This window comes from Pyxicephalus adspersus, chromosome 7 (assembly GCF_032062135.1).
Source record: "Pyxicephalus adspersus chromosome 7, UCB_Pads_2.0, whole genome shotgun sequence".
NCBI lineage: Eukaryota > Metazoa > Chordata > Amphibia > Anura > Pyxicephalidae > Pyxicephalus > Pyxicephalus adspersus.
The window spans coordinates 69,703,712-69,731,664 of record NC_092864.1 but is presented as its reverse complement, the minus strand read 5'-3'; the positions used below and the strand labels follow the sequence as shown (position 1 = coordinate 69,731,664).

The window sequence follows — 27,953 nt, the reverse complement described above, 5'->3', positions numbered from 1 at the left end:
CCTGAGATTTTAACAATGAAGAAGCAGCAGAACACAGATAAGGTCCTCTTTTAGTCAACAAGCTGCTATTGTGATATTGACGGCACCGTGCATCAAAGTGTTACAATTTCATCTTTCATTCTCTCTCCTTGTCTAAAATATTTAGTTACATAGTTACATAGTAGGTTAGGTTGAAAAAAGACATAAGTCCATCAAGTTCAACCACTAGGGAAATAAACATATCCCAGATATAAAACCCTATAACACATAGTTGATCCAGAGGAAGGTAAAGAAACACTGGTACAATTTACTCCAACAGGGGAAAAAATTCCTTCCTGATTCCATGAGGCAATCGGATATACCTTGTATATATATTCATCCAATCTGAGGAGTCAACGGGTCCCTAATTTAGGTCAAGTGCCAATATCTAGCCAGAAGCCTCATCAAGACTCAAAAAGCCATAAAAATGTTCCCAGACTCAGTAGGTTTACTGCCAAAGGTTCATCTACATTCAATAAGTCAAGTGTCACTTAAAGCTATGTGTTTCATTTCCAGGGGCTTTTTCAAATACATCACAGCCTATACACATAAAACAACTCAGGTAAAGCATTAATTATTGTTTTTAAACATTTTGTTTAGCTGCATGTCATGGTCCTCTTTGTTCTCAAATAATTACATTAATTAGTTAACTCTGTTTTTGTACAGAGAAAGATAAGACAAACCTCCGGGCAACTGTTAATAACTTTGCCAATCAGGATGAAAAGAAAATCTTTCCTGAACTCGTCCTCCCCTCAAATAAAGTTGGATCAATTCCATGGAACAGAATATTTTTTTCCTACATGTTTACTTTTTAATGACATTTAGTCCATGAGCCCAGCCATTTTTCCAGCATACCATGCATTTAACTAAGGAGAGAAGAGTAAAAACCATTCTATAGTAATATATTTAGACACAACATGGCTGTATTAAAACACTTACTAAAAATGTTCTTTAAGTAGGCAAAGACACAATGGAATTTGATTTACTAAAATAGTTTAGGATGTTATTTAAGCAAAGTGAATTATCAATCTGCAAACGATAATTCACCAAGTTTACCAAGTAAACCCAAAACCAAAAAATCACTCTTACCTTCAATCCCACACATCAGTCTATCCATCAGAAGGTTTTGGCCCGGCACAGAGGGAGCACCAGGTGCCGCCATATTTTTCTTCTGTGTTCTTCTTCCTACGTCTCCCAATCTCGCACTGCACAAGTGCGAGATTGGGTGATATAGATGGCAAAAAAACTTGCGCCGGCAATTTTTTTCCCTATTGATGGAAGGGCTCCTTCTGCGCATGCCCAGGCATGAGCAGAAGGAGCAGCCAAAAGCCCCCCAGGATGCGTGACATAGGTATCCCAGGAGGCTCTGTGCTCCCATTCACTCTTGATTGCCTAGGTGATCGAAAATTAGGGGGGTGCTGCACCCTTTAAAAAAAGGGTGTTGCCATTAAAAAAACACTAACAAACCCAATTCTTACTTTCAATAAAAGGGTTGTCTACCCAGGATTGGATAATTAAAGTCATCTAATTCAATAGAAACAGTAATATGTCTGTAATAATAAAATCCACTGCTGAAGTTTAGAAAATATTGATTATTCATATAAAAACACTGCAAGTAGTATAACATCACAGCCCACCACAATGTATTAGCAACTCTCTAATCTAAAAATTATGGAGCATCACAAACATTTACTAAGCAACAAAAGGTTGCTGGCGGTACTCAGCCTAATTCTGCTGTGATTTACAGCAATGTGTAAGTAGCAGTAGTATTTATCACACTTTAGTAGGAGAATAACTAGATGTTTCACACAGAAAATGATTGAGAGAAATGAGAAGCATCCCTGATGAGTGGGAGGTAAACAAAGGATTATGCATGGCCACCTGGTATTGTTATAATGTTATAATGCATACATTTTATTTATGTGCAATTCAGAAAGGTCATACTGTGGGGAAATGAAATAACCAACGCGCTGCTACAATCAAATAATTTAGATCGCTATTCTCCTGTTAATATTCATGCCAGCGCTAACTTGGAAACATACAAAGGATCTGTCAAACTGAAACCTTTCCAAATTACTATATACATATATTTTTATAATAAAATCTCATGTAGGGAAAAAAAATTAACTTTTACGTTATTGAGAAAGCAAGCATAGCTGCAACAAAAACACGTTTACTTGAATTAAATTGAGAATTAAACACACAATTGCCAGAACAAAAAAGAAAAGAAAGAAAAATTGACCTTTATACCAGCACAACAGAACTTAAGGGCATGTTTAATTTATTTTCTCTATTATTATTTCAACACTGGTATGACTAACAATTAGAAACTTGAAACAATGTATTTTTAGTGAGATAGATTTTTTTATTATTTTCATAGTTTATAAAAGCATTTGGGGATTTTGTAAGGCCCTGGTCAGCACCAGTCCCCACTAGTCCCCAGTCCCCCAATCTAACGCCACAGTCTTCTCCTTTAGTAAGCCCCCGCTCAGCCTCGGGAGACTGGTTGCGTCTCCCAGGACTCAGATATTGCGGTTGCGTCTCCCAGGACTCGGAGCCCACAGATAAGCAGTACCAAGATTCCAACAGAGACAAGTCCAGAATACAGAGCAGAGGTCATACACCGAAAATGCCTCCACCAAATGAAGTACACAAGGGTAAAACACAAGCAGAGTCGGGGTCAGGGGCAAAAAGTCAATCCAGGCTGCGTACAAACAATCGGTCAGGAACAGGCAAGGTCAGAAACAGTAAAACTGACGAAAACACACTTCAGCACAGATTAGCCCAGCTATACGCTACAACAGGCACTGGTGACTGGGAACAGAGAGGCTTTAAAGTCCCAGCAGCCAATAGCAGTGCAGGACTCAGGAGTCATGAGCTGACCGGCCTCTAGAATCCCCTTCAGCTGTGCACAGCCAATGGATGCTGGGGATGCCATAAATCCATCAAGGGAAGCAGGGGATGTTGGTATCTTAGTTCTCCTGGCTGCTGCAAGTGACATAGCTGGACAGAAAAGACCGTGTTTACACCAATACGATGCACAGCATGGAGTCGCCGGACAGATGAACGTTTCCTAACAGATTTAGACTGCCATTTATACACATAGCTAATATACTTGAATATAAACCAGTCTAAATGTAAACATGTTCGTTAAATGTAAGTTCTTACCAGTAACAAGTAGAAATCTTTCAAACTGGGCCAAAGAACTACTAACGAAAATTGACAGGCGTTTTAAACTGTCCATGCTATAACCAAAACTAAAAATTAGGCTTTATGTGATGCTGGTTAAAAAAGGAGGTAAAACTGATCCAGGTTTATAGTCCAACCTGTTGCAGAACGTGCTGGAAAGTCTACGCTCGGGGGTGCGGGCTGAGAGGGCGTTCATCACACAACCTATCTTTACCAGGTGCCGTTCTAGTTGGAAGGCTCCATTCCTTTCCAAAAAACAATCTTGCTGACCCAAAAATTGTAGAAGCTGGTGTATAGTTACACTAGCAGTATGTTAATAAATGGGTTCATTTTTCCCCCTTTTTTGCAGGCGGTTAGTAGGGGCAGCTTTGCCTTTAACTGCAAGGTTTAGCATCCAAGGAAGCTTTGCCACCTCTATAGACTTGGAACCATTTGCAACCATTCACAAGTGTCTAAAAAACAATTTCAGTTTTACGTATTTATAGCCATTTGGTGTAGTAAATTACAATAGGTTCCTTCTAGTTGCGCAGATCCTATAAAATATTATTATTAAAATAAATACCATAGAAAAAAAACAAAAAAAGTAACATGGATTAAAACAGCAAAGAAACCATCATTGCTTCTGTCCTCTACATCTAAGATCTGACATTTCTAAAATGAATGGTACTTTCTAATGTCAGTCAACTTTTTCTTGCTAAAAAGAACAGGAAAACCTGGGAGCCTATTTCAGATATTTATTGATGCCTGTAACACCATTGCAGGGATTTGTCATAACTTGCCGTTTCTTAAGCAAGAAGTTAGATCGATGTTTTAGCGAGAGACACAGATTTTTAGGTAGACTTTGGAAGACTTCTGGGTTTACTTTACACAGGGACAAAGGCAATAAAAAACTCTTATTTTACACCTATATACCATTTCAAAAACAAAACTAATAGCTTTGACCAGAGTTTTACATTAGGAACAATTTATCTGATAGGAACGACTCTGTACACAAAACTACAATATATTACAGCAAACTGATTCAAGCCAGGCATGGCTTTATTATTCTTTACCGCTGAATGCAACTGAATGTGTATTTCTTTCCAGGTTGGCAAAGTTTAACATTCAGTATGGGAACAGATTTGGTTTACACAGATATGTTGACTTGATTAACGTGTTTTCAGTAACATTCACACTTAATATGCTGCATATCTGACAGAGAAGCTTGGAATTTCTTTCACAGCCAAGTAACACTATTAATCACCGGGAGCTTCTCTGCATTCACACATCTAAAATGATGATTGCTGCATAGATGGGCCTTGCAGGGGAGGACGGTGATTGGCACGGAGACATTAATTATCACACAGTGTCATAAAATGTCACAAGAAGTAACATCACAAGACAGCAAAAATGTCAGATATTGGTTAAGCCTTTAAATAAGCAAGACTTCGGATTCCCTGATAGGTACAGATTAGTAATAAATTGGTACAAAGTAAACACGAAACAAAATGTCTATATAACCATTTCAGAAGCTGTTGTGTAATAAGCGTTCTACTCCAACGTATATTTTTGCTGTTTTACAATATTTGAATATTAGGTATATATTATGCCTAATTAACTGAAGAATATGTGTGTTTCTCATGACATTTATGTACCTAGAAACCATACTATCGGATTGCCATATTTTTCACAATGTGCATATGAAGCTTGCAAAGCTATGACATAATACAGAAGGCTAATTCACGAATGTAGTTGTCTAAGCAGAATGCGTTCCAAATGTATGGAGGTGGTGGCATAGAATAAACGAAATTAAATTTTCACTAATGCTTTCGGAGTTATCCTATGTTGGATATATTATGCATTCACATTTCCTTTATGAGTAATACTGTATACGGTATATAATGATATTGCTAAAGCTGCCTATGAAAAAAGAAGAAACGGTCCATATTGCATATTTCCCTGTTGTATTAGTGTTGATGCACAAATATGAAGGTCTTGGTTGGGGTAAGCACAAATCCACAATTTCAAATGCATTTTAGATTGATAAATACCGATGCTTACTCTGCCTTATTTCCAACAATAGCACAGCTTATGTTTTTTGTGGGCATATGTGCCTTTTATACTGTAATGATCAATCAAGATGCTTGAGTTGTCACTTATGAGCAAAAAGCCATGAAACAGTATCATTTGGAAGTTCAGTGTGCAATAGTAGAACAATATAAGCCTTTGAGAATAGTATATGTATTACAAAATCATTCAAGTGATTGCATTTTCTAGGTCCATGAACATCAAGGTCATCTAAACCCACAACACAGCCTTTCATATAATCTCTATAGAGATTTGTACTTGGCCCAATAAACATTTATACTTGTTCCTATGTATTACGTTTTATTAAATTTGCCCATTTATGTATATGAACATATATATAAATATACTGTATATCTAAGAGGATATAGGGAAAATGGAATTGTTTATTTTACATGCTGGGGTTTCCTAAATACAAAATTTATAGTATACCCAGATAACTCACTGGGTCTCCTTATGTTTGAACATGGAGTACATTTAATTTAAAAGAAATGGCAACATGTAGTGCTACCAATAAAAAACGATTTTATATCAGATACATTTTTACATTTTACAAGAAGAAAGACTATATGTCATCTTGAGAAAGGGTAATCTGAAGCCCACAAAATGATGGTGTTCTTGATATTTGCACAGTTTTTTGGCCTCTACAATTTAAGGTAAAGCATCGAAGGCTGATGCCAATCTGTAACTGGGGCACAAGTACAATAAATTATTTTTTCTGGAACGGTACTGACAGTAATTAAAACATTCTTAAAAGATGTAATTCCCTCTGTCTCTATTGAAGGGATTTGTTATCAATTCCCGGTCTAAAGCTGGGTACACACGTCCAATGGTTCTCGCCCGATAATCGGCTCAGGGCGAATATAGGACAAGAATCTGGCGTGTGTACAGCGCCCATCATCTATCGTTCCAACGACCGTCCTGGCGGATCCACGGACAATGGACGACGAACTATCCTAATGGAAGGGAAGGCTCGTTCTCCTTCTCCATAGAGCAGAATGGTGCTGTATGTACAACACTCGTTCATGCATCGTGCAATCCTTAGTCATTGGAAAGGATCGTGAAAGATCCTTTCCAACGACAATAATTGCACGTGTGTATGCAGCTTAACAGTTACCGCATCAAGATTATTTTTATATTGTTTCATAAGCTTGACATGGCCTTACTAACCCTTATAAGCAAAATACAATCAACAAAGGAAATACAATTGTTCACTTACAACCTTGCAAGGGATGATTCACTTAGCTTACTGAATGTAGTGATGGTTCACTTAGCAAAGAATGCCAAATTGTGTGCAAAAACATATAGAACAAAATGTTTCACTTAGCTAAGTAAAATATTCCTTACATTTATTCACTTTGCTATGTGAACAGCCTACATTGTTTTATTAAATCAATCCCAATGTTTGATTAAATTCCCACTAGTCATGCATAGCTTTACATATTTTCTAGCGAGTGGTAGATTTTCTGTAATGTTTGGTAGCATTTTTTTTCAAATTATTATTTATCTTTTCCAGGTTTCACAATTATCATAGGTGTCACTCCAGAGTGTTGATTAACTTGTAAAAGTTTGTTGCCAGGAATACTCAGTACAGTGTAAACACATTTCATTTCTCCTAAAAAGAGATGTGTTCGAGCATTTAATTGAAACCCAATAAATTCCTGACATTTACCTTGTATTTTTTTCTTGGTGTCCAAAGATGTCTTTTACTAACATCATCAAATGCAGGTTAAAATGCTAACATAATCATAAGATATCTGGGGAATGTTCATGTAGCGGCATGAGTTTTACATAATTTAATAAAGCTTGTGCAAAAAATGATTTTGTAAGTTACTACAGTTAGTAATGATCAGTAGTTTTGGTGATGCACCAGGCACTATTTTCTTACAATTTTCAGCAAACCTTCCCTATATGTAATTGGAACCAGTACATTCTCACTGTACCCATTTCTTTTGCATAGATTTTCTTTTTGCTCCATTAAATGTGGGAAGCCTCTGTAATAGTCCTGCACACACAAAGATGGACATCTTGCTAAACAGTACTTAAGCTACGTACACATGTCCAATGGTTCTCGCCCGATAATCGGCTCAGGGCCGATATGGGATGAGAATCTGACGTGTGTACACCACCCATCGTCCATCCCCCAAACGACCATCCAGGCAGATCCACGGATGATGGACGATGAACGATCCTAAAACAAAGGAAAAGGGGGAGAGCGTGCAGTGGGGTGCCGCTCCGTCCTTCTCCCCCTCCGCTCTCCATAGAGCATAATGGCGTTCTATGTACATCACTCGTTGATGCATCGTGCAGTCCTTTGCCGTTGGAAAGGATCTTTCACGACAATAATTGCTTGTGTGTATGCAGCTTTAGACCGGTGTAAATAACACGTTATATAGAGATACAATCTTTAGCTTTCTTTGAGTCAAGTCAGTTTTTCCCCTACATTTCCCAGACTTAATGCAACCTATAGAGATAACAAGCAACTATGAAAGACCAATCTCTGAAATAGAAGCATGCCCAACATTCTGAAATAATTTTCTCAATTTTCTCAAGTCTCAATTTAACAAGAGACTGTTTGGTGATGGGCTGGTAGCTCAGTGAAGATCTTAGTAAGATGATGTAGTACAACCCATCACATTGCTTTAAAGACTGGGGGTGTGCATGTGTGTATGCCAACGTTCTCTTATCTTTTAATTAATTCACAGCAGGTAAATCATTTTACACATCCAGTAAATTATATGTCTACTCCTATGAACTGCCAGAGATATTTTAATTAAAGTGGGGGAAGGATTAGAACCTCTGTTAAGTTTTGGATCGGCTTCCATCTTTTTCCCTAAATATTTTGCTTTGTTACCCACTCTGAATAAGCTTTAAATTGTAGGTAGCCCAGTCACTAAATAGTAGATTTGTTTGCACCTTTGAAATTTAGGACACCACCTGCATGCAGTTTAAATGCTCTCCAAAACTGGTATAGATGAAAAGCACCTTCAAAGATCAAGTACTAATGAGAATGTATGTTTTTATGAAATGATGCACTCTAAAATCCTTGTGGGCAAAAACAATGTTTCTTGATTTGGTAAAATCTTGTTCTTTGAGAGAAAGTGCATTTAATTCAATAGAAAATACATTTAAGACCTGCATTATTTTTTTACATTTTTCATATACAGAAAACGAGCAAAAAATAATGCAAAAATCCAAAATTACTTCTGAATTAATTTAAGGTTTGCAATAAACAAAATGATCCTACAAATTCCAAAAAAAACACCCTCTGGTAGACTTTTTTCTTTTATTAGGCAAATTTTTCTTGAGCAGGCAAACACATATATTTAGGAATTTCACTTTAGCAGGATATTAATGTTGGTAGCAAAGCTAATTTTGCCACAAATTTTTCGCTGTTCATCCTTATCACACTCTTAGTATAAGTGTTTATCTCAAAGTGTATACAAGAAGAATAGTCAGACCGTCTGTGATACCCAACAGCAAGCAGCTTCAATTTCACTTGGCAATATGGTATAGTGAGAGGGAGAACTTGATTAAATGACACAAAAAATGCTGCTATGCCATGTTTTTAAGAAATTGTAACTTTTACTTTCCTAGCCTAAAATAAAATGCTGAAACAATTTTTATTTCTGGAAGAAAAATGGAATCATTACCTTCTAACATCTAATTCTGAAGATACTAGTTGCTTGTGTGACATGCTCATTATCTTGTTTTAGTGCTTTGATTAATAAAACTGTTCTAATAGGCATATACAAAATTTGAATTCTCTCTGGCTTTCCTTACATGCAGACTTCTGGGTCAGTGATGCAAAAGGAACTAAACCAGAGAAACTTCTGGACATGCCTCTTGGTTTCCAGGATAAGACTCAAAGTATATTAGAGAATAAATGCTCTGAGCAAAAAAAGTGTTCTGGACAATTTATACATTTAAAATGTGATCTACTAAACAAAAACCCTGTGCTCAGAAAAAAGTGTAAGTGCAAAAACACCGCACAAAAACCGTGCACTGGGGTACTATTGTGATCCCTACTCTAAAGAGGAAGGGCCACCCAATTTCCCCAGACCCCCCGGGCCAAGGCTTCTGATGGGGGCTGGGTACTAAGGCCACCCAGCTGAAGCTGGAATGGACCTACTAGCCTGTCTGACCGAAGTCAGACAGGGACCTTTTCTCTATAGAACTGCATAGGCAGTCCGAAAAGGTACTAGGCTGGAAGCTCTCCCGAAGAGAGACTCCCAGTAAGGGAGAATACCTGACCATAAGGCCAATCTTCTTTCCAAGACTTCACGGCTAGGCCATAAGGTAATAGCACCCTCCAGCAAAGTGGCAGACAAATACCACACCAGTGACTGTGACAAATGGAAAAATACATAAAAAATAGGTGCTCAGTGCATAACACACTGGCCAAGGATAAAAAATTGCCCATCTGCACTAGCTGCAGCTAATGCAGAATGAAAGCGAGTGCTAAATCAGCATGTGACCAGCCCGTGTACTCTAAATCAACGGTGGGTTCACCACGCCCAACGTCATATTAAGGTATCACTGGTTCTCCACTGAAGGGGGACGACACTAAGCGAGATTCGGCACCCTCTCAAGACCTGATAGCCAGACCAAGTGTTCCCCACTCCAACCAGTGGGACAAACCACTATCTGGGAGTTCCTTATCAGGGCAGGCCTCATGCCTCTCTTTGGTGAAGGGATAACCAGAGGAATTAGCATAGGACGGCCCCTTGCAGGTTTCTAAAAGGTTAGAAGGTGTTTCTAATGCTATCACTTGATCTGAAGGGATCAAGCAATACCGGCGATTTAATGAAGGACTGTTCACCTGGGAAGGAATATTTCAATTAGCCTACTGAATGTTGTGAAGAATATGCAGATTATCCAATCCTGTACAGGGAAATCTAGAAAAACTGGATTTTTTTTGCATATGGTTGAATAGTTGAATTCAGCAGAATTTCACCTTGTTTACTAAACTAAGTATAACATAACATGCAAGGGGATAATTCACTTTTCCAAGTAAACCTATATTAGTTGAGTGAATCAACCTTAGTATATCACACAGCTAGAACCTCATTACAAAAGAAAGCTATAAGATTTTAAACCTGGACTGAAAGAAATATAAAGAATGTAAAAAAAAAAAAAAAAAACAACCAAAGTGTCATCAGTAGTATGCCACATTTACTAAGTTATTTACATCCCTGGAAAAAGTCCCAAGTAATTCAAAGAAGCATGATAGGGATTATAGTTTCCTGATGTGTTTCATACTACCTGTACTTAGTCATGCATCCAATACATCATTTGAAAACACAGTTCAATTAGTTGGAACTAAGCATATTCCAAATAGACATTTTTGATATGCTGTTATACTGAACCTTTTTTCTAAGTACAGGTATCTTTTAATGAGGTTCTGATCTGACATTATATAGAGTTTTATCAGAAAGAAGCAAACCAAATTGGTAGAAAACTTTGAAGATGTAAGACAAATCAATGTATCTACCACAACCACACAAGGACACCCAACAACGTGGATCAATTTCCAAGTCACCACTCTAGATTAAACATACCCAACTGCCTATTACCTTCAAGAAACTAAGGATAGGTACACTCGTGCAGTAATTATCGTTTGAAAACGAACGATCCGAGATTATTCCCAATTATTTTGAACAATCGTATTTTACACAGTTTGTTCATACATTTATACACAAGGATTCATTCATCATAGCCAAAAAAAAGTTTGTTTAAGCTTTTTATCCTAAACCTAAACCTTTAGGATCCTTTGTTCTGCTTACTCTTGTGGCTAAAAAATAAAATTATAATGGTTCATATTAAGAATGAGAGAAAACAGAAGGAAAGAAGGCATTGAAAGCTCATCTGTTCAGTATTTGTTTGTGCTTTTATGCACAAAAGTTGTAATAATCAAGAAGTGTTACTAAATGTGAACATATTGAGTAAACACCAACTTTTTAGATACTTTTTTTTTACTGTGTGTGTGTTTAATTTTCCTAGTATGCTTTTAATAACCGTGTCAAATCACACTGTGAATTAGAGCCAGTACATCAGGATTCATTTTCCAGCAATGCAATCAGTCATTTAGGTGTGACAGAAGCCTACCTCATATGTCACAGAAATATAAAACCATTTTTCAAGATCACTGATATTGGGTACATTGCAGGCCTCTCTTGATCTACTGCTGCTAAAGTTCTTGCTATAAGTTCAGTAAGTATTTTAGAAAGCAGAAAAATCTTCTACAATTAGGTTTGCCTTGTGTGACCCCCTAGGTAAATGTAAAAGATCACTAATGAACCCATAATTTCATAGAAGTGTTTTGAAAAAATATTTGAATGCATTTCAGTACAAATTAATTCACAATGATACTGTTAAAATGTGTATTTGAAACATAAATTTAGAGATTTTTTTAAAATGGATCACAGATTGAAATGTGCACTTTTACAAGAGGAATTATAAGGTACATTGCCACATGGAAGAAAAATGTTTAATAATGATTATAAAACCTTTGTCTGTCTAATTGGTCATTAAGACTAAAAGATACTACAGAGATAAACTGTGCTACATTTTTCATCCCAGCACACTACGGAATGTACAACACTCCATATATACTCCACCAGCTAATTTATTGCCCAAAATGTGGAATCCCTATTGCAGACAAACAGTGGCTGTCCTTTCAAGACCCCTTGCTTACCCAGCCAAAGTCTATTCAGACCACCCACAAGCATCTTTGCTGTGTGACACATCCATATGACCCGACAAGGATTTGCAACCTTACCAAAAACTATGCCCTGGGTCACCGGGAAATAAAAAAGAATGGGACTGTAAGTCGTTCAGTTTTTTTTTTTTACAGGCTGCTAATTGGTTGGATTTAGGAGCATAGGCTGCGTACACACGGGCAAGATTTGTCATTGGAAACGAATGATCCACGAAAGATAATTGTTAACAAAAAAAGTGTGCAACGACTGGTCAACGACGCCGCCGAACGAGAATCGTTCGATAATTGTTAATAAAAAAGTGCACAATGACTGGTCTATGATGCCGACGAACGAGGATCGTTCGACAATTGTTAACAAAAAAGTGCACAACGACTGGTCGAGCGAGGATTCTCGCTGGAAACAAACGACCATCCCGGCAGATCTTAATGGGGCGACGATTGTTCGTAATCTTATGTGTGTACAGTTGTTCAGTGATCGTTGATTGTTCTGTGATATACTTTCTCCTGTACAGGTCACTTCCTGCATCGTTCGAACGATCGTGTCTAGTGTGTGTACACTATTGGTGGATTATATTTGAACGATCGTACCGTTACAGCATGTACAGAATTGTGCACAATACGATCGTTCAAAATAATCGGGAATAATCGTTCGTTTTCAAACAATAATTATTGCACATGTGTATCTAGCCATAGGATACACAGATTGGTTACCCCTCCTTCAGTATCTAATCACATGAATTTTATTGATTTTCTTTTTTATTTTCCTAACTGCTTTAGAGAAAAATATAACCAGAACCTGGATGTGCAATTTAACAAGAATCAGTGGATATAAACATAGTTGACAGGTAAACCAGTTCACATTTAAATATTTGAACTGTTTGCATATGTTTCTGCTTCAAGGTAGGGGACCTTTTCATTCTAAACAATTGAATTATCCCTATAATAAATACCTGGTATGAAATGATTGTATGCAGAAGAGTGCAGCTCTCATAAGAAAAGGTATCTGTTCAAGGGGTGTTCGGGATTTTTATTGTTATATATTTTAAATAGTATATTTGCAACGTTGTATTGAGCTAGCCTGATTGTAATGTTGGTAAATGTTATTCTTTTTTATCCCCATATGTGCTGTTCTAGGACACTGAGCAATGTGTAATGAAATCTTGTAAGTCTTTGTTTCCATTGCCAAACAGCTTTACCATAAACTACCCTAAAAGTGAGCAAAATTTAATTGCAATATACAGCCAGTGAAAATCTACTTTATTTACTTTTCAGGGAAGTGAATAGCTGTAAATGTTAAATAGTATACATGTTATACATGCTTGCAATCATTTGGGCTTTCATTTTTAAACTACACAAATATTGTAGTAAATGCTTGTAAATGTCCTAAATGATTGTATGTCCTAACAGTGCTTATGTGCCTTTATAGCAGCAGAAGATTGTTACTGACTATTGCAAGTTTGATTTTCCTAAAATAATCTTAGAGGGACATATACAATAAAAAACAATATACTTAATATCATTATAAGTCTAATATTAAATAGAAACTAGGCTTTCAGTTTCTGAGACATTACTGTTCAGTACTCTATTACTGATATATGATCTGGACCATGGGAAAAGTTTATGTTTCAGTATTTGAACTCTGTCTAGCCAGTCACTTGACTATACAGGAGACAAAAGAAAATTAATAAGATACTGGGAACCCGGAGTACTTTTTAGCCAGCCAATTCCTGAAACCAAGGAGGTTAATGCAGTCAGATATCTCTTTTGTCACTATACTTTAAAGCTCTTTAGGTGGCTTCACTGTGATTTCTTGTAAATGCACTTCACACAAACGTAAATTGCCATGAATTTCTACAAATTGCACCTTTCGGCAGTGTTATTATACTATAATAACTATACTATACATATGTCAATAAATTGTATATTAGTGAGTAATACATGTTGATAGCTGACAAAATATTTAGTTCACAGACATCTCAGATTGGGTAAATATGACAAATACGCTAATTATAAATTATATAATTGCAAAAAATTTAAATATGTGTCTAAAAGTAAGGTGATTTTGCCATGATGGCCTAACTATCGGCTCTGTAAATGAAAAACCTTTTATATTACTGGTATCACCAATAGAGCTATAATACAAGAGAAAAAAATACACAGAATGATTATGAAATTTTTCTTCTCTGATGTTTTAGATTTATTAAATAATACAATAAAAAGAGTTATAGCAAAATAACGGAGATTAAAACAAGCAGAATTTCATTAATTTCTTCTACAGTGAAACAGTAATTAGGAGGATTCTGATTCATTTTTGATCTGCAGTTTTTTTTATGTTGTTATAGTTGTAGTTAACCCAACTATTGAAACTGTACAGACAATGATGTAAACAATGGGAATAATACAGGTCACTGTAACCCGGCCTTTTAAAAAAAATTACAACGTTTGTATACATGAATCATGAATATCCTTTTTTTTTTCAGTATTTAATATTTAGCATTTAGTTTTTTTATACCAAACTAAAAGTTTAGTGAAATATACAGAATAAATTACTTAAGTATTCTTTGGAGGGAGCTGTGAATCTCTTTTATGTAAATGCTTTGCAAGGTTAGCTTTTTGTGTTTTTATTTATGTGCTGACCGCCATATTTAATACATCCGTCAAGTTATTTAAAATTTATGTAATCAAACCATATCGAGAACTTAGTTTTCTCTGTCCTACAACATTTGAAACAAGTTGCTTGAGAGGTGTGGGTTGGTGAGGCCTGATCTCAGATATGTGCCGGATTCCCGTGGGATAGACTGCGGAAAATCCCCCTAATTATCCATTTACGCACAAATTGTATGGGGTAGGCCTATTCCGCTAGAGATCTGGCAAATAATATGGGACTGAGCTCCAAAAAGTTTGTCGTGTACTCTTTACTGTGAAAATATATATAAAATTATGACACATTGGTATTTTACCCCAGATAGACTACACACTATCTATCCCACAGTAAGTAACCTATACTGGCGATGTAGACATGCAGTGGGAACGTTAATCCATATTTTATGGCTATGTCCACGGATTACGTGGTTTTGGGAGTAGTTTATCGACTTCTTTCTCAACTAATGTCCCAAATCCAAGGGGACCCACTAACTTATCTTCTGGGGCTACCCGTTAGAGGTCTTTCCAAATCACAAATTAGGCTTACATTATTAGCATATATTAAAAGCAGCATGCTGTCTGATTACTTTGAATTGGAAATTACCTTCTCCTCCTTTAGAATTGGACCTCCATAAGCTGATTTGAGATGTTAGGCAGATAGATTTACTAACAGTTAGAATTTAAAATCGTTTAGACAAACATCAGGAGATATGGTCCATATGGGACCAATACTATCCTTAATACCAGTACTTTAGGATTTTAGCATTTTTTACACGGATTGCCCTTATATCGTAGGGAAATCATATGTTACCCCTCTTCTTCTTCTCGGTAATATTTTGTTATTCTTCTTCTGTATATGAGTATACCCAGATCATACGTCCTTGTCTGTTTGTCTCATCATTTTTATGTTTTTTGTTCCTTTTTTACTCCCGTTGTATATGTTGTCTATGGTTTTTTGGTATACATCCCCTTCTCTAGTTGCTGGGGCTGATTTATATGGATTTCTATGTAATGATGTTACTGAAGAGCCAATTAGTCTATAGATATGTGAGAATGTGTTTATTTTAGTTTTCACAGGGGCCCAGGACCTATGAAGCTATAGCAGTCTATGGACATTTGTACCCCAAAGATGCCTACTATGTGCGATGTGCTATTCTCTTACCCAATAGTTGGATAACATGCTTTGTACAACACTGTGTATTATGTCACTAGCTATACCATTGTTAACACTGATATTGTGTGGGCGGTATTCCTTACTAAGAATGTTTTATTGTTCTCTTTGCCTTTCTGCATTGTTTTGTTTTTTGTTTACCTAATTTCCAGGCTAGGCACACTGTATTTCCCGGTAAACAAGCGAATTCTTCTTTTGGTGTACCCTTGTCTCTATTGTTTCGTTTTTTTATTTATTCTTTTTTTTTTTTTAATTTTTTCTTATGTACATTTGTTCCTAAAATTGTTCAATAAAAATTTACATTTTAAAAAAAATAATGTATGTAATTAACAGTTTCTTCAGCGTCTTTACAGGTACTATATATCTCCAAAAATGTATCTATATTTTAATTATTTTGGCTCAAATGCATATATTAGAGTAAACTATTATAGCTGACTCCCTCAAACCTAGCCAAATAGTTAGTGCGAGGTAACTTTGCTATGTCTATTGCTCGTGTACATAGTTTTACTAATTGCAAATATTTCAATTACTCTAACCACAAGGCAGAAAAGAGGTTGCCCCACTCTGTAACCCTCTCTTACGTTCTGTACCAGTGCATTAGTGAATCTTTAGATACTTTTAGTGAATTTATAGGAAGGTTTACACAACAATTTAAAAAGATCCCTGAAGTTGGCCTTTTGCCTCTCCAGTCCTTTCCTATGGGCTTGAACTGCATTCAACTTGGCAGGGAGTTTGTGCAACACTTCAAAAATGGTACAGCTGCTATTTGGGTTACACAGTATGAAAAATTTTAATAATACATTAAAAACACCTGAAGAAGAAAAAATATATGCGAAACGTGTCGCATTAAAAAAATTACTCTTTAGGTTCATGGTGTGTTTTGTATACCTGAAATGTTTCTTGTATACACCTGTATATCATAGATATTGTATGAATTTTTTTGTAATAAAGTGTGCTGGTATTTTAACTGTAATGCACTTGGTCATATTTAGGTACCTAAAAAGTCCTGATCTTTTTTTTATTGTAAGACATCTGCAGTTCCTATGGATAATGTATGTTATTTTTTTGTTTTTGTTCACATTGTTTATTATCAAATAGACTATTTTTAATATGTTTCCTATTATGTATACTTTATAGGGTTATACTGAAAGTTTAACATTTTAACAAACAGCTCCATAATAACAGTTTACCGTTGAAAATTATTTCATAGCTAAAAAATAAATATCTAAGATTTTAATAAAAGATTGTAGGATATTAGTGTTTTAGGCTTGTTTATTGGTGGAATCTTCTAAACAATGCTAAATAACACACGTGCATTCATAGGTCTACACACATATGAGAATAGAATACACTGTGTTATCTGTAAAGTAATCAACATTTTTATATGAACTAATTTCTGTTCTGAATTATTAGGAAGCAGCTGTAAGGCAAATTCAATTAGGAAAACGAAATTGAGCCTGCATAGGTCAAGATAATCTTATAATACAATATCTAACTTAAAGTCATCTAATTCAATCTTTATTCAAGATATTGGCTAATTCCACTCAATATTCAGTAAATGTGCAGCAAATACCTCTGCACTTATACTACTACTGTTATGCATTATATTCCAGTATAGTATATTGGATTTACTGCAAACTTTAGTGAGTTGTTTGGTACACACCTATTAACTCAACCCAAGTAAAAGGCTTGATTAACTCAAAAAGAGAATATTTTGGTACAACTTTAGGTTTAGCTGGTACTAATGGTGGTTGGAAATTGTTATCATAGTTGATTCTCATACAGAAATGAGCAATTGCAATCTTAGATCAGAACTTCTTTTCTTCTACAACCTCCATGGGTGGAGGAAATATACAAATAGAGAACTCATAACACACTCTTGTCCCCTCTTCCAATACTATTATCCTTATTCTTATTTTCTGTGCATATCACTATTTCAGTGTTACAACCCAAATGGTATTGACCTCTTTCAGACCAACAGGGCTTTGTGCATTACTTTCCCTCTAACTGTATAGAATTCAGTCCCCCCTACTGATATCGCAGAATAAATTTATTGATACGATGAGAGAGTTTATTGCCAATGCCCATCTCACAGCTTATTACCTATAGCATTTATTGAGGGAAAATTGTAGAAAAAGGAGGTGATTGTGGTAGCAATGGCTTTATTTTCTGTGTGTCTATAAAGTGGATGATCAAAAGCTGTGATGGTGCACATTTAGAAGAAGTTTTACATTGGCCATATTTTTACTAGCTGTATAGTATTATTGAAATATGTTAACAATGACCGTTATGATGGAACCACTTTATTGTTATAAGTGTGTTCCTGATCAGGGTCACTGTTTTTATATATAGGTCATACTTATATATTTTGTTCCCATATTTGATTCAGTTTAGAAATTTAAAGGCATCAAAATTGGCATTAATAGTTAAGGTGTAAAATGGGGCTATAATAATATTATTTTCAAATTCTAGTAACAAAATCCTAAATTATGGCTTTCAAGTATTCTAGTCTTCTTTCAATTCGGTAGTTATACAGAAAAGCAGCACTTTTTCTCAATGTGAAAGTTAGACCGAAACCTGTAGACTGTTTACTTTATGAATATATAAGGTAACTAGTGTACGCATCATGAAATAATAGCCAATACAATACTTGGCAAACCTGTTTAAATCTTGGACCTCTTTAAAGGGTGATCTCTTTAGGTGTCCAACATTTCTGTAAGAATGGTCATCCTAAAGGGGTAACCAACCTTTTTTATTACACCTAGAACATTTTCACCACCCTGTCCGATTTATGTGTTCCCCATTCTCTATACAAGCATCTTTCCAACTTTTGACTTTCAGCAAGCACAACCTGCAGCTTTCAGTACAGACTGATTTGTGTAAGTGTTAGTGATGCTTCAATCAGTTTAAGGTGAACACCAGATATTGCCAGTAATGCATATTATCGGGAAAAAAACATGTGGCCAGTACCAAAACTTGAAATCTCCTATTGCCGACTTCCGATTCTAAAGTGTTGATGATCTGGTTGTTATGCTGACTTTTCGTTGCATTATTTAAGTCTCTTGCCAGGAACAAGCATATAGATCTATTATTTGATTTCCCTGATCTCAATCTTTGTTCAGTGTGCGTGATTTAGGTTAGTATTTAAAGCAATGTTCTTCATTCCTGATTGCAACATCCTTCAGGATGATTGTTCTGCTGCTTTCTTGCCACTTGTTTGTATGAAGCTGAATAACGGCTGAATAAAGTTTACACAAAGCAAAAGAAGTGCTGTATAGAACTTATTGATGAAACTTAACCCTTCCCACAGATGAAACTATAAAGGAACAAAGATAAAAAGTCAGTTCATGTCAGATCATAACTAAAAAAGGTATTCTTAAAAAATATAATCCTGTAATATAATAATTAATTGATTTATGTAATTATTTATAACCACCTACTAGATTGTAAGCTCTTTGGGGCAGGGTCCTCTCCTTCTGTATCACTGTCTGTATTCGTCTGTCATTTGCAACCCCTATTTATGGTACAGCGCTGCATAATATGTTGGCGCTATATAAATCCTGTTTATTAATAATATTAATAATAACCAGTTTGGTTAACGTGGTGTACATGGGACTACAATAATGGGACTAGACAGATAACTATGGTTAATTTATGACAGATACTTTGTAATGGTTACAATTTGATTAATTGCTTTTTTCCTGATGGCCACAGCAACTTGTATAGACCTTTTGTGTTATAAAATGATAAAGCAAACACAATGCAAGCATTTCCTATACCCTCTGGGCAGGAAACAAAGGCATAATCCTGCAATATAAATGCAAGGTTAAGAAAATGGATAGCTCTGATCTTTGCCACATTTCTAGAATGTTTTTGTACTCTTTAGCATGTGGCTAATGTTAGAGGTTCAATTACTTTTGCTCCCCTGGCAGACCCCAAATTGTGTTCATCTACTGCAATGAAAAATAGGATCTTAAAAAAAGAATTGTGTACTTTACATGGAGAGAAAAAGAGACATCTCTGTTTTGCTTAAATCCATCAGAAAAAGAACAACGAAGAACTGCAAAAGGAATCAAACTTGTTATTAGTCAAGGACTTGGCACAGCTATTGATCCAAGAGCTGGGATCAATGTCAAGAGTACGCATGTGATTTCCCATCTGTTACTGTGCCAAATCCTTCACAGAACAAGGGACCGTAGACCCAATTTCAATCACAGACACTTTGTCAGGTTCATTACAAGGAACTTGCTTTATGTGTGTAAACGACTGTTAGTATTCTGAACAAAGTGAAGCAGACATGGAAGGGTAGACAGATATGTAAAAAAGGATCTGCAAAGAGCAATACAACAAAGACAGTGATTATATGTGAATATACCAATAAAGAATAACTTTAATAGCTGAGCTTATTACCGATTCTCGAAAATGCATTGGTTATTAATTACACATTCTGTAGTCACTATTCCCTATGTTAAATAGTTAGGAATATAGTGTGACGAATAAGCACTTCAAATCATTCTTTAAAAATTGAACAAGGTCAATGTGTTCCTGGTTAATATACCTCATTATGTATGTCGTGTAACAAGCTTGACATTTCAAAGACCTGCATATTACTAATGACGTACAAATTGTAATGCACATCTCCAGGTTTAAGGGGTAGGATAGTATATGAGAAGCATTACATGAAATCCTTATTAAATCCTTATGTAAAAAGGGATATTTTAGCCCTCCCCCCACCAACTTACAATTTATTTTACATACTTGTGCAGGAAAAGACAAAAGGTCGTAGTAATCCCCACAGTTAATTGTTCTTGCCACCAAGATGGAATGGCCATGCATTTTTTTCAATCAAAATTTAATATAACTATACAAATGAAATAGTGTGCAGCAGATGAGCAGCTGGATATGTAGAGGATATCTGGTTGCAATGTTTCACCAGCCCAAACTTATTAGAAAAGTCATGCACCCGAAGGATATAAAGTTCATTAACCAAACCTAATTTATTTAATAATTTAGGCTCATTTATGTTGAATCCGTACACAATACATAAACGTGCCAGGCATACGCATTTATTCTGGATAAGTGTTTGGCTCCATGCTACAAATGTGTTGCTTTAATGTTTCATTTTATTGCTATTATTTTTTATATATATATATATATATATATATATATATATATATATGTATTTTATTCAGTTTTAGAAAAAATAAAATGCAAAGTGCAATGAACTACTGTACCCAAATCAAAAAATATTCCATTGATTTGATCATAGCAAATATCTGTTTTGGTGACTGGTAAATATTATAACTTTTTGGGGTTATACTAACTATACGTTTTAATTAATTGACTAAAATGTTATTTTTTTTCTTTTTAAATCAGAAAGTGCTGTCAGGATGTAAATTAGCTGAACACATTAGGGTTTAGGGCAGTGTTCCTTGCCCCCACCAATGGCAACTATTACATGCTGTGGGGGAGTGATCGTTTTCTTTTTATATTGTAAGACTTTAGTACCATAAAAGCCACTATAAATAGATAACTTTTTTCAGATTAAAGGGAAAAAAGCTTTGTTGTAACATTCTATTTAAAATAGGTTAAAGGTTGTATGTGAGCACTAGAAGTAGAGTGAATAGCCAGAAGCGAGCTTTACCATGAGTTCAATAGAAATCAGCAAGGATTTATGATCCAAGCTAAAATGATCTGTATAATTTTACGAGCACACATGTGCCATTCTAATGTTAGCAGGGTTCCCCTACTATCCTGTACGTCTGACACGTAGTTGTTGCTTTTCACACAAAACAACTAAAAATGACTAAGCACAGAGAGATGTGTTGTAAAGTTAAGATGTTGTATTCTTACTTATTCCTAACACAATTTATGGAGACAACTGAATCCACTCTTTTTTTAGTTGTGCTTCAGTGACTTTACACAGAAAAGTCAGAAAGAAATAAAGATTTAACGCCCAATGGCATAAATTTAAAGTGAGCAAAATTGTACTGTATAGGCAGAGATTTTAGATTTATGAAAAAAAGCAACATTTTTCTTTAGGGAAAAAAAACTTTTTTTTAAGCTTTGCAAAGTTCCTAAGCTCAGGTTACTAATTGCTTCTGCCAGCTAGTGTTTCTTGGTGATTTGTGATTCTTTATTCCTTCCAGCCGATCAATGAGCAGTTATCCAAGTAGTGTGGACTAGTGGAAAGTGATAAATGCTTAACACAATCTGACTGTGGCTTTTCCTCCTCTGGGATCTACTCTAGAAGGAACTGTGTTATTCTGTTATTTGTTCAGAGTGGGATGCTATTGGAAGATTTGTTTCTGATGAGGCACTCTCCGGGGGAGCCCATGATAATACTGGAAACTTAAAGCGTACCTAAACTATTTAAACTAAAAATTTAGTTTGTGTTTTTTTAAGTGGAACACCCTTTTTTTAAAGTGCACCGCCTAGCCAATCAAGAATTAAGGGGAACGCAGATGCTCCCGGAATACCTACGCCACACATCCCTGGAGGCTCTTGATTGTTCCTTCTGCTTATGTCCAAGCATCTGAGTGATGAAGAAGAAGCCTTTTGATCAATAAAAAAAAATTGCCGATCTAGATGAGCGAGAGTGAGATCAGCAATTTTTGCCCAATCTACGTCATTCGATCTCGCGCCTGCGCAATGCGAGACCGGGTGACACAGGAAGAAGAACCTGAAAGAAGAGAGAAAAAGCTCCCTCTGCGCCAGAGACAGATACCGGGATGACGCTGGACCTGATGGAAGAAACATCCCGACGGATAGACTTATCACACTTACCTTCAATCCCGCAGATGTTTTCATTTTAGGTTTACTTCTGCTTTAATATTCAAGATAGATCAACTGCAGATAGAGGAACACACCTGTAGTTGTTCACATAGGAAAAGCTGAAATGACTACAAAAGGAAGCAAACACCATATCCTTGCAGTTGACCTAAAGTTTGGAGTAGAATAGGCAAATAGATAGTTTGCCACCCATATAAAGCTAAAGATGCTGCTTTTCAGAAAAGTTACCACTGTGTTTTTTAAGTACCTTGTTGTCTCCCCCTCTCTGTGATGATCAGGAGACACCAAATCTAGAAATTAAGACTCTCCAGTATTCACAAAGGGATACAAATCCATTTTGTGTGCGCCAAATGACTTTGATCATTACCTTTTTATCTTGTATACATAACAAGGATCCAAACCATGCTGCACAAAGCCTATGCAGGAAATAGAGCTACGAGAAGGACTCAACAACTTAACCAAGGACAGGCTACCCGCACAAGGTATGGGGGAAGGGGATACACAACCTGTCACCCTGCTAAAGAAAAACGAGTAGAAGTGACCAAATTCTATTACATGAAGCCTGCACAGAGATACACTTTTACACTGATTACTGAACAATCTGGAAGAAATACTCAAAGCACATCAAGACTTAATTAACAATAGGCATGCCTTTTGTTTTTAAAAAAAAAAAAATTTTTGTGGAAATTAGCCTTTACATGAACCCGTGAGTAGTAGTGTAACATGCTCTTTGTGCTCTTTGGTGCTATTATTATATTTGGTAAATGGCATCCTCAATTGAAGTATGCTTTTATTCATTTCTGGTGCCTGTGACATATTCTTGGACAGACATATAAACTCACCTATTTTTTTTACGTTGTTAAGTTTATTGGCCACAAATTATAGACACTTAGATGGCATTTGACAACTTTTGCCAGCTCAATGATATTTTGTTAGTTCTGCTGTTTCTGTACAGTGGGGGGTTTGAACTGTTTCATTTTAATATCAGCTAATATGAAAATGTGTACTTGTACATGTATTTTGCTGTGTTTATATTTGTGTTGAAAAGTAAGGTTCAGGGTTTTTAGGTCACAAATTAATATTACAATTTCCTACTAATCCTATGTTCTTAAAATATTTAGGTTGTAAAATACACTTGTGTAATGTGGTAATTTATTATGCAGCTTCTTCAAAATAATGTTTCTGTTGTACATGACAGGTCTTGAGGACTGCAAAGTAATACCAGCTCCTTTTTTATAACTAATTTGTACTTAAGTGCAAAAAAAGCCTTTGCAAGTACTGAGGCTAAATCTACCATATACGTATTCTACCACATAAAAAGAGTACATAGCCAAATATGATATTGTATGCCTTAACATATATACGTAAATATTAATACAAATAATCTGCATTGTAGAACCAATAACTGCATGTTACTTTTTGGTGAAAATCACAAAAATTTTAATATTATCTTGAACAGTCTTTAAACCTTAATATTGGCATTCAACAGGCTTAGTTATTGAGCATTCAAGATGCAATGTCCACGCTTTTTATCCATATGCTAGGGGAAAGCTTAAAGAGGAACTAAACTCAAAAGTCCCCCAAAACAAAAAAATTCACTTACCTTTAATCCCGCAGAGCAGTCGATCGGTCCGGGGGCTTTTTGCATCCGGTCCTGTGTTGTCCCGGCATCCCTCTTCGTGCCGGCGCTCCGGGCGCTGCCATCTTTGCCTCTTCTTACTGGTTCTTCTTCCTACGTCACCCAACCCAGGCGTGAAATTGGGTGACGTAGATGGAAAAAAACTTGCCGTTCTCACTGCGCATGCGTGAGATTGGCAATTTTTCCCCTTTAACGAAAACGCTCCTTCTGCGCATGCCCGAGATGCTCAAATATCTAAAACAAAGCTGTTTTAGGGATCTGTCTCTTTCTTTAAATGATCTGAAGCATCAGGCAACCATACACTTTGCAAGCCCTCTGCCATTCTTCAGGAAGATGAGAGTAAAAATTCAGTTTATAGCATTTTTTCAGAATTTACGAGGGAAGAACCATAAAGAACATAAAGAGACAAGTGTAGTCATTGGAACAACATTTGTAGCAGTGTAGTTGTAGTGGTGACGATGGGCATGAAACACCTGATATCGGAACTTGAATAGGGGGTGAGCAAGCACCAGAGGAGAAGGTGCTCAATTTTTTTTTATTTTAGATCTGTCTACTTTTAGACATCATAAGAGGAGCTTGGAACATAAAAAGACTGTTACATTACAGTGGCTGACATAGCTCTATTATACCTGTCACTCACTCATCTTTACTCTCTTTACCAACAAGCCTTCAATAACAAGTATAGTTGGGCTCAGCTAAGCTGGCCACAGGACAATGACTGCTGTCATCGTCTGGCATCTACTTCACCGATCAGCAACAGGCATAGTAAATCAGAGGTCAGATTGCTCTAATGCTGAATACTTGCCGAGGTTTGTTTCAATCCCAATCAGAATCCACCCCAATTGAAATTTTCTGACTACTACTAAACATCAGTATGATTTATGTTAAGATCAGTGCATGGCCCTGTCCTCTTCTTTTCACTGATAATAGAAAATGATGTATTCACTAGTCATTTACTTACTTGTATATCTATTTTACTGTTGGGTCAATTAAATGGAAAAAATAGAAGTACTCTTAAGTTGGCCACTTCCCTGCCAGTGCAAGGGTATATTCTGGCCTCTCTTTGTATAATTTGATAAGTATCCAGGTAATAGAAAATGTGTGCAAAAGGGAAAAGAATGCCAGAAATGTTTAATTTTAACTTCTAAATAGTACCCAACATGATTTTTGTTCACTAAAATGGTTTGACGTTCACTTGACTGTCATGATGACTGATTAGCAACTGACTGTAAAAGGTCATTAGGCTGTCCAGGTGCTACAAAACCATGCAGTGGCCCTGATTTATTAAAGCTGTCCAAGGCTGGAGAGGATACACTACCATCAGTGAAGCTGGGTGATCCAGCAAACCTGGAATGGAAGTCATTTGCTACCAAATGTGTTAAATCCTGGACCAGATCTATTCCAGGTTTTCTGGATCACCCACTTCACTGATGAAAGTGTATCCCACCCAGCCTTGGAGATCTTTAATAAATCAGGCCCAGTAGCTCAAGACAGTAGGAAGTAATCATCCTGCATCTCCAAATCAAGAACAAAATACACATTACACATTAAATTTTAATTTTTTCTAAAGTGATTCCAGTTTTTGTTTTGTTTGGACAGACCCCCAAATGTTATCACACTTGCATAGTTAAATATTAATCAAGACATGTTTAAATAAGACTGGGTACATGTAGGTACTATGTGTACCTTGAGGTATGTTATTAGGACAGATGTGGATGTACCTGAATGTGTTACTAAGAAAAAAGAAAACATAATTGTTGTATGTTGTAATCATACATTCCTTTCACCTATTGTTCTGAAAATTAGTGTTACGGGGAGCACAAATTATATTGGCAGGCTTGTTAATACATTTTATTGGTATTTTGTTAGCATGCTAGATTATTCGTTATAAAATGTTATATTGTTTTAAATGGTTTTCAGTCTGCAGTTTCTTATATGTTTCTGTTGTTTACTGAACAACCTCTTACCCGACCCAAACCCTCATTTCCAGGTCAGTAGATATGTATTAAATATTAAATATGTATTTATGTATTAAATGATAAGTATTAAATACGTTTTTATTGGATTTTCTTAGACCAACAAAATTTAGATCTTAGACGAACTTCCATATTAACATATTAACATAAAATACACGTTCTAAATAAACTTACAAGGAAATTAAAAAAAAACAGACACTCTCAAAATTTAAAGTTTAATGAAAAAAGCAACTTATAGCCAATTCTAGTGCAGAGACAGCTGCTTTAGACTTAAATATACAACATAAAAATTTATCTTAATAACAACTATTTGCATTCACATGAATCTCAACATTGGATTGCTACCAAGTTGTTATATATTGATAATTAAACTAAAAAATTGTGACTTCATTGCACAGCCGATTATCAGCTGAGTATAATATATAGAATGATCTACACTATTGTATTCTAACATGGGTATAAAGTGTGCCACTCTTCCCATGCTTTATTTTTTTCGGGCAAGGTTGAGTGATTTCCAGGTAAAGCTTGGTAATTTGTATTTACTCTGTCTACTACTTTGGTTAAGTTTGGAGAAGATGTTTTTTCCATAAGCCTGGTATAGTGATGATAGTGGAAAAAAATATCACTTACTATTATTTTAAAAATAGAGCTAAATCAGGTTGGTTTATTTAGGTAACTCGTGATTTTTTGAAATGAGTACAAAAACTGATTTCCAGAAAGTCAAGCCTTTACAACTCTAAAACTCCTGTTACGTTACTGTGCCACCAACATGAGGCTGAAAAATTGGGAATACATTATGATAGTCTACATGTAATACCAACGTAACAATATTTTTTGGTAATTCCCAACATAATACACATTTAGAGGTTTTACAATTATTTACTAATGCAGTTTTCCATTGTTCTGAGAAAAAATGTTGTCCCAGATCCTTTTCCCATGTAGATTGATAGAGAAGATTGCTGACCAGTTTTTCTAGATCATAGATTGTATTACATAAATTTGTAGAGTGCTGCCATGCGGTTATTAATGCTTCAAATGATAGCAGATTAGGAACCTATCAGGTGAAAGACATAATGCTATCAAAAAGGACCAATAGTCCCTACATGGCAGTGCTTGCAATTCAATCTCAACCCAGCACCGTTCCCCTGAGTCTTTCAATGCAATTTCTAACTGGTCAAGTAGGACCGCAAGATAATATTCTTTAATATTAGGGATACTTACCCCTCCAGCTTGTTTGGCTTTTATTAAATATTTATCTGCCACTCTTGATTTTTTACCTTGCCAGAAAAAAATGTATTTGTACCTGAATAGAATGCAAACATTTAAAAAAAAAAATGTGGAATTAAAATGATGCAAAATATATATATACAATTTTAGGCAGCATTTGCATTTTAAAAGCTGGTGATCTGCCTGTCTAAGTTTTACCCCAGCAATTTTTGTTCTTGGTCTTTCTGAACCATCTCAAGAAGTGGGGCATAGATAAAGATTTTTGGAAGGATATGCTAGATAGGGATGAGCAAGCAAGTTTTTAAAACTCAATCTTGCAGCCAATTCGGCAGTTCTCACTTACAATTTCGGTAAGCCGGGGTAAATTCGCCGATCGAGCTCCTATAGATGAATTTTATTTCTCCATTCAGGTGACATATGGGGTGTTTTTAGTAGTAGATTTAGATTTATTGTTTCAATTTACGTTTATGCCCCATTCTTTCAATAGTTCCTTGCCTGTTTGAAAATTTTTTA

General features: G+C 35.8%; 1 protein-coding gene across 1 annotated transcript in view; it reads right to left on the bottom strand.

The window, feature by feature from the left end:
- Positions 1–27,953, bottom strand: part of RBFOX1 (RNA binding fox-1 homolog 1) — a 420,473-nt gene that overhangs the window by 163,745 nt on the left and 228,775 nt on the right. The window lies entirely within an intron of this gene.